The following is a 9,607-nucleotide window of genomic DNA, read 5'->3' as shown; positions in this document are numbered from 1 at the left end:
GAAGAAGACAAATCAATATCCTCAATGTCAAAGTAACTATCATAAATGACCTCGCAACATTCATTAGAATTTCCTTCGATCTCATCCAATGTATCAAAACAAGAAGGAATGTGGAACACATGTTCTTTTATGTCAGAAGAATGATCATTGAATGATTCTCTATCTTGATAAAAAACTAATTGGAAATTCATTTAGATCAGCCTCTCTGTTTCTTGAAATAACTTTAAAGTGAAGAGAGGATAAATTGTTATCAACAAAAATATTAGGATAAAGGGAAAAATGTGAATTAGAAGAAATGAACCTAAAATATTCTCTCTTTGTAGATTCAAATATATTTTCTTCATTGCAAATTTCATATTTATGACCATTCATTTGTCTATTAATGCTTTCTTGAAAAATGTTGTTTGGATGCCTTGAATTTGGTTTTTGATCAACATGATAAAATTCATAAATTCATACGACAGATTGCATATTATTGGAAACTTTAATTATTGCTTGTACTTTTTGATTTACACTCTGATGTTATGAATTTACTGCACAATAATTTTCAGATTTTAGGGTAGCCATTTCTCCAAGATTGTTGTTAGTATCTTCTTGCGGTTGATTACCAAAATTTTCCAAGCTTTTTGATATTGGTACATTAACATGATTATCATTAATATCGTAAGAAGTGCATACTAAATTTAAGAATTCATCGTACATGGCTAAGGACGCTTCATCATGATTAGTATGCACCTCTATGTTGATATTCTCAATTATGTTAATAGAATTTGAAGAGGATTGATCAAAGCTTGTAATAATTCCACATGGATTATAAATGGGAGGAAGAGAGTAAATATATTCAAACCAATCTAATAATTCCTCTTTCAAAGGTTTATCTTTAATTTTAAATCTCAAGCAATTTAAATGAAATCAAATGGAAAAATCAATAAAAGATTCATTTTCAAACCTTCGTAAATCTTCAAAATCATCACATACCTGTTCGTAGACATAGCCATCAAATTTACAAAAAAAATTGTAATAAATTGATCCCAGTTGTGAATTGAGGCAACTGGAAGCGATTGACACCAACTTCTGGCTTTTTCCAAGAATGTAAGAGTATAAATCCTACATAAAATACCTTTATCAATTCCTTGAAAATCAAAATTTGAAACTTTTTGAATAAATTGAAGGGCATGATCCAAAGCTGAAGAATTCCTCTTACCATTAAACTTTACCTGAGACAAGAGTCTTACCACTTCTAGTGGAGTATTGACGGATGAGTTTCTATGGATACAAATCCAAATTGGAAGTTTAAGAGGAGCCATTGTGATTAAAATAAAATTTTAATATACAAAAACTCCAAAGGACAAAAAGTCTTCAGATACTCCTTCTAGCGCCAAAAATGTTGAAGGCTCGAAATTCCCTGCCTACAACACTATAAGGGAGACCATCCGGTCCGAACCTTAAAGCAACTCCTTTTATGTTTGGAATGGTGGTTCAAACTGGTTTAACTAGGTCCAGTTACCTTTTCCCTATTTCTATTGGTTTAAGATGTGCCTTTAGTTACCAATAGGTAGGGACATCAGATCGATTCTTCTTGTTGATCAGGCAAGAGAATGACCCTTAAGCTGTTTTGATGGCATAACCAAACCACTCTAAAGTTTTGCCTCTTAAAAAAAGGACTTATTGAATGCAAAATGTATGATAACATATGCAAGATCTAATCTAATATGAAACTAATCTAACCTATCTTGATTAAAGTAAAGAGAAATACTTCTCTCAATCGAGAGCTAATTAACTTAACATGGAAGAGAAGCTTTAAAGAATTGGAATTGAGATGGAGGAATTAGATCAATGAGATAGTTCACAACATCTGATTCCTCATTAACACAAATACTAACAATTTAACACTTAGTAAATAGTTACATAAGATCTTATTGAAAATATATCCAATTCCTTATTTATCATATGCATAAGAACTAAAAAGGTTGATGATGAATTACTGAATTAGTTCAAATAAGACATCATGTATGCAAGAAAACAATTATTATCCTAAATCATAAGATAGCTTGTCGATATAAGATTATAACTATTTGTTCCTATGTATATTTCAGTTTTCAAATTACATTTAGGATCAAGTCTGTAGAATAGTCTAATCAAACTTTTAAATGAATTAAGAATTAAAACTCAGCAATAGTGCATGAAGCCAACAATTAATTCATACATCTATAAATGTAAATTGAAAAATTGAGAAAGAATTTGCATCCATGAATTCAACAAACAATAGTGTTATATGAAAATCAATGAAACAAATCTTTATTAATAAAAGAAAATTGAATTACAAAACCTCACAGTATGGTAGTAGTGCACAATCCTATAGGCCTGCAATCAATCTCTGCTTGTAGAAATGGCCTCCTCCTTACAACAGTAGTACATAATAAAAAAGAGTTTCTCCACAAATAGATGAAAACACAACAATATCAAGCCTTCTTCCCCCATGATTCCTCTCACCTACATGATTCCTCTCACCTACATGTTGGGTCCCTATAATACTAGTGATTACCCCATTACTATTGTAGTTATATCCCTTATTAATATTGTTGTGCCCCTATTGCCCCCATATTTTTATTACTGTGCCCCATAGAATCCCTCTATTGTTATTTTTGTGGCTTTATATTATTATTGTTAAGTCGGCTGGATTATATTGTGACTCCTTAGACTCCTATATATAGAAAGGAGGTTTTGTCATTTGTATCATCCAAGAATTGTTCATTTATGTAATATAAAGGAGGTTGCCCCCTCGAAGAGGCTGAATTCCTAGGCGTTGATCTATCTTTTCTATCTTTTCTTGAGCTGGTTTCATAACATTTGGTATCAGAGCTTTGGATTCTAGGGTTTCGCTGCTCAAAACAGGTCATCGTGGAATTTTCGCTATAACTTTTTTTATGTGAAGTTTCAGAAGTCGCAAAAAAAACCCATTTGAGAAGAAATCACGTTGAACCTTGGGTCCCAATTTCAGAGCTTTTCACGCGATATTTGCGGAGATATGATCTGAGGAAGTTGGTCTTTTTTCAGACTCTTGAATTACATTCAAAATAGGTGACCTGGGGAAAATCGTCATAACTTTCTCTCTGGGGATCGGATTGAAATTTCATAAGAAGGCACAGAAAGAGGATGGACTATAGTTTCTTGTATGCATGTTTCAGATCCAAAGGTTGAAACAGTGACTCGTGGCACGTCGTACAAGTTCGCTCTACTGAATTAGTCTATAAGCAAGTCACTGTGGGAGATTTCACATAACTCTTCCTTGGAGAATCCAATTTGGGTCAGACTTGTGGCATTGGAAAGAGGACACAAAGGGATACTACAGGTCACAAATTTAGAACTAGATGATTGGAAAGTACAGAGATACATCAGAGGCAATATCGAGCTCCTACAAAGTGAAAAAAGGTGTGTAGATTTTCTTAAATTTTTGCTTAAGCTTAGTTTGAAAATTTATTTTGAAGGAATTCAAAGGGCATAGTAGAGCATTATTATCGGTAACTGATGCCCCGAGGAAAGAAAATGCAAACACCTAGTAAGGAACCAGAAAGTTCTAGTATGACTCATGAAGAAGAGGAAGAAATGCAATATGATATATCAAAATTATAAGACCAAGTGCAATAACTGTCCCTTGCACAAAAAGGAACAGAATCTAAGATGGATGGTTTAAAGAAAGATGTAGAAGCTAATATGGATGGTTCAAAAAAAGGTGTAGAAGCTAAGATGGACTGTTTAAAGAAAGGCGTAGAAGCTAAGATGATTGACGTGGAAGCTAAGATGGATGATTTGAAGACAGACATGGACGAATTGAAGATAAATATGAATAAGTTGCTACAAGAAATGGTCCCTAAGGGTGAAAGGGTACTAAAGGAAACTCATGATGAGAACAAAAGAAATGTTAATCATAATTCCATAGACGCTAATGTTGGATCGAAGACTCACCATATTCCAAAAATCGATATGAGGAAGTTTGATGGCAAGGATCCTACCACATGGATATTACAGATGGAGCAATTCTTTGATCTCAATAATGTGCAAAACACACAAAAGGTACGTATGACAACTTTATATTTGGAACCAAATCAGTTTGTATGGTATCAATGGCTTTGCTCTCGTAAACCATTTATCACTTGGGCAATTTTTACGGAAGAATTGATAGCACATTATGAGGATACAAAAAGCAACACTTTTTTTAGCCAATTGATAAGTCTCAAACAAAAGGGTTCAATAATGGAGCACATTGAGGAGTTCCAAAAATTGAACATAAGGGTAAAAGATATTCCAGAGGAGCATAGGATTGATGTGTTCATAGGGTCTTTAAAGGACAATATTCAACATGATGTTCGCCTTTGGGAACCTGATTCATTAGAGAAGGCATTTAGGTTAGCAAGAAAAATGGAAAGCAAAATTATGGCAACCAGGAAGCATACCACTCACAACTATAAAGACGAAAGTGTTGTTGCCCCTAGTCTTCCACAACCTATAAGGTTGACACCACAACAATTGGAAGAAAAAAGAGCAAAAGGGCTTTGTTACAGTTGTGATAGCAAATACACCAAAGGTCATAAGTGTGCTGAGAAGAAATTATTCTACATAGATTGTGAAGAGGAAGAATAAAAGGAGCAAGAAAGGTAAAAAAAAGAGGACATACTCCAAGAACAAAGCCTAGATGAAGAACAAATAAATCCGACCATATCTTGTAATGCATTGGCGAGAATTACCACTCCTCAAACCATCAAGATAGAAGGACAAATCAAGAAGAAAAAGGTAATAGTGTTGATTGATTCAGGAAGCACCCACAATTTTATTCATTGTAAGGTAGCAAAAGAATTGAATTGCTTCCTATATCCAGCACCAGAGTGTCAAGTGATGATTGCAAATGGAGGAACAATAAATTGCTCTGGAAAGTGCCATAATATCAAGCTATCCATGGGAGAATATGTATTGACTAGCCCAATTCTTTCCATTCCAATGGGAGGTGTTGATGTTGTACTAGGAGTCCAATGGCTACAATCCCTGGGTACAATAGCTTTTAATTTTCAAGAACTTTTCATCAAATTTTCTACGGAAGGAAAGGAAGTTGAATTAAGGGGTATTGCAGGGAAACCAAGAAAGATAATCAACTCTAATAGTATGACAAAGCTTCTAAAAAATGAGCAAAGAGGTGTAATTACACAATTATGCTCGCTAGATGTTTCCACATCGGAATCATCTATTTCTCCAGATCTCCAAAAAGTCTTGGACAATCATTCCAAGGTATTTGAGACTCCCAAAGGTCTCCCACCTATGCATGATCATGATCATGCTATTCATCTGATTCCAGGAAGTGTTCCTCCAAACATCAGGCCGTACAGATATCCCTATGTCCAAAAGAGTGAAATTGAACATATGGTTGCAGAAATACTAGAGGCTGGTATAATTCAACCGAGTCAAAGTTCTTTCTCTACTCCAGTAGTATTGGTGCACAAGAAGGATGGATCATGGCGCATGTGTCCAGATTATAGGGAGCTCAACAAGCTCACTATTAAAGATAAGTTCCCCATTCCTGTCATTGATGAATTACTGGATGAATTGCATGGATCAATTTACTTCACCAAGTTGGATCTTCGTTCAGGATATCATCAAATCAGAATGAAGACTGAAGACATTCCGAAAACAGTATTTAGAACTCATGAGGGTCATTATGAATTTTTGGTCATGCCTTTTGGCCTTACCAATGCACCTTCAACATTTCAAGGTTTGATGAATTCAATTTTCAAACCATTCCTTAGAAAATTTGTGTTAGTATTTTTTGATGATATACTAATCTACAGCAAGTCTTGGAAGGATCATGTTGAACATGTTGACAAGGTGCTACAACTATTGAAGGAGAAACAATTATATGCAAAAAGATCCAAATGTTTCTTTGGATTCAAGGAGGTGGAATATTTGGGTCATATTGTATCTCATGCAGGAGTTAAGGTAGACCCTAACAAAATTAAAGCCATTAAGGAATGGAAAATCCCCACATCCATAAAGCATCTGCGAGGATTTCTCGGGTTGACAGGGTATTATCGCAAGTTTGTTAAGAATTATGGGAGAATAGCAGCACCTCTAACAACATTATTGAAGAACGATGCATTTTCATGGACTCCGGAAGCAACAAAGGCCTTTGAACATCTTAAAGAGGCAATGTGCCAAGCACCGGTCTTAGCTACACTGGACTTCACAAAAACCTTTATTGTGGAATGTGATGCTTCAGGAAATGGAATGGGTGTTGTTCTAATGCAAGATGAAAGACCCATTGCTTTTGAAAGTCGTCCAATCAAGGGAAAGTTTTTAAGAAAAGCTATTTATGAGAAGGAAATGTTGGCAATACTCCATGCACTTAAGAAATGGCGACCCTACCTAATGGGTAGACACTTCAAGGTAAAAACGGATCATGATAGCCTTAAATACTTTTTACAACAAATATTATCCTCTGAAGAGCAATAAAAGTGGGTCACAAAGATGTTGGGTTATGACTTTGAAATCATCTACAAAAAAGGGAAGCAAAATGTGGTGGCAGATGCACTCTCAAGAAAGGATGAGGATGTGGAAGCATTGTTGTGCGCCATTTCTATTATCCAACTAGATTGGATAAACGAAGCAAGGGAGGAATGGAAGAATGACGAAGAAGTGTGGGCACTTATTCGAAAGTTACAACAAGATTCCAGTACGTCTGGTACATTTAGCTGGCAAAATGATTTGTTATGGTACAAAGATTGCTTATACCTCTGTATTCCCAGCTAAAACAAAAGATTCTTATTGAATTGCACACTTTTCCCTTAGGAGGGCACTCAGGATTTTTAAAAACTTATCACAGGGTTAAGAAGGAATTTTTTTGGGATGGCCTTAAATCAGATATTCAAAAGTTTGTGGCTGAATGTTTGGTTTGCCAACAAAATAAAGTGGAAACAATTAAGACACCGGGTCTATTACAACCTTTATCCATTCCAAGCCAATGTTGGGAGGAGGTTTTAATGGATTTTATCACAGGTTTACCCAAGTCTGAGGGAAAGAGTGTCATCATGGTGGTAGTTGACAGACTTACCAAGTATGCACACTTTTGTGCATTATCACATCCATTTAAAGCCAGTACAGTTTCTACTGCATTTATGGAAACAATTCAAAAGCTACATGGAAACCCAAAGATTATTGTAAGTGACAGAGATCCCATTTTCACTGGAAATTTTTGGACAGAATTATTTTCTTGTCTTGGTACTCAGTTAGCTCATAGCTCATCTTATCATCCTCAATCTGATGGGCAAACTGAGATAGTAAACAAATGTTTGGAAGGATATCTTCGTTGCTTTGTATCTAATAAACAAACACAATGGGTCAAATGGTTGCCTCTGGCTGAATGGTGGTATAACACTTCCTTCCATAGAGCAACAAAAATGACCCCATTTATGGCACTTTATGGGTATCAACCACCATCCATCACATCATATTTAAGAGAAAATTCTAAGGTTCAGGCAGTGGAACATCACATTGAACATCAACAACAAGTCCTCCAACTCTTAAAGGATAACCTCGTGTTGGCATAGAATAGAATGAAACAACAGGCAGATCAACATCGCAGTGAAAGAAGTTTTGATGTAGGTGATTGGGTATTCCTACGGCTACAACCATATAAGCAAATGTCCCTCAAGCAAGCTAAGAAGGATAATAAATTATCACCAAAGTATTATGGTCCATATAAGGTGTTGCAAAATATTGGTACTATGGCATACAAATTGGAGCTTCATGCAGCTTCTCGATTGCACCCAGTTTTCCATGTTTCATGTTTAAAGAAGGTTATAGGCAACAAGCTCCCAGTTCAAACAATATTGCCAGAACTTGACGAGGAAGGAAAAATTATATTGGAACTGGAAGCAGTCACAGAAACAAGAACTCGACAGCTACGAAATCGTTCAATTTCAGAGTATCTTATCAAGTGGAAGAACTTATCCGCAGAAGATTCCACATGGGAGGATGAGAATTTTATGCAGAAGTATCCAGAACTACTCAAGCGTTGAGGACAACACTTTTTTGAAGGAGAGGGGCATGTTGGGTCCCTATAATACTAGTGATTACCCCATTACTATTGTAGTTATATCCCTTATTAATATTGTTGTGCCCCTATTGCCCCCATATTGTTATTACTGTGCCCCATAGAATCCCTCTATTGTTATTTTTGTGGCTTTATATTATTATTCTTAGGTCGGCTGGATTATATTGTGACTCCTTAGACTCCTATATATAGAAAGGAGGTTTTTTCATTTGTATCATCCAAGAATTGTTCATTTATGTAATGTAAAGGAGGTTGCCCCCTCGAAGAAGCTGAATTCTAAGGCGTTGATCTATCTTTCCTATCTTTTCTTGAGCTGGTTTCATAGCACTACAACTCTAAATCCCCACTACAATAGCGCTTCTAGGAATTCCATAATTGCATAGGAGAGGAGCCCCTAATACATTCTACAACCTATTATCTGTAATATTTACAAAAAGAATTCTCAATTAGAAATTTGTTGAAGAGTAGTTATGGTCAATCAATTTTCATTGGCCCAAAATCTTATTCTTCTATTGTTGGATCATTCTCATTGGTTGATATTTTCTTCTTCTCATATCTTCAACTATTTTCCTGGAAAAACAAATCAAACTTAAATTAAAATGCGAAAATAAAATCAAAATACCAAATCTGGAATTAAAACACATCCAATCAAAACTTAATATGAAAATGAAATATGAGCTTTATATTGATGCATGTGGTGATCTAACAAATAAGGAGAACATAGATGAATGGATCTGCACTTGGTAGAGGCTATGGACAAATGGGAATGCAGAAAATAAAATTCAGAAAATTGATTTTGTTTAAAAACACAAATCTTGATATTATGCTGAATTTTAGACTCATTAAATGATCAAATCTACTTTTTCATCCACTTTATAAATAATCTCCATGATTTTATCTATCCAACGAGCTATCCTGTGCCTCATTTGACCATGTAAAACTCGACTTATGAGCCTCGAAAGTTAATGAGTCAAAACTGCCAGAATTCTAGAAACTCTGTTCCCTGGGCTAAAAATGGATTTTTTAAATTAAATTCTAATCCTATATTAGACTGCAATTATTTATTAATTAATGCTAGTCTAATTATAATTATGCTATTAATCTTAACAAAATTAAATTAACAAAATTAAAATATTATTATATTATATTAATATTATAATTATAATATATTAAAATTATACTTTAATATTATAATTATAATTATAATATAAACTAATTATAATAATAAAATAATACAATTATATTAAAATAATAACCAAAATAAATATCAAGATACAACTCACCTCATTTTAATTAGCACATATATGTGGGAGATGAGGGCTAATGGAGTTATAAGGGGAGGTGAGTTAGGGAGGGATAAGGGGAGGTGAGTTAGGGAGGGATAAGGAGGGTGAGTAGAGAATAGGGTGGAGGGATAAGGTGGAGGGTGAGGTGAGGATGACATGAGTGGGAGGATGAAGCAGGAGTTATAAGGAGCTGATAAAAAAATCCATAGGATAAAGCTAAATA

The sequence above is a fragment of the Pinus tabuliformis genome, chromosome 5_1 (assembly GCF_031772625.1).
Source record: "Pinus tabuliformis cultivar Carrire ecotype Pingquan chromosome 5_1, CPIR1, whole genome shotgun sequence".
Taxonomy (NCBI): Eukaryota; Viridiplantae; Streptophyta; class Pinopsida; order Pinales; family Pinaceae; genus Pinus; species Pinus tabuliformis.
This window is presented reverse-complemented; position numbering follows the sequence as displayed.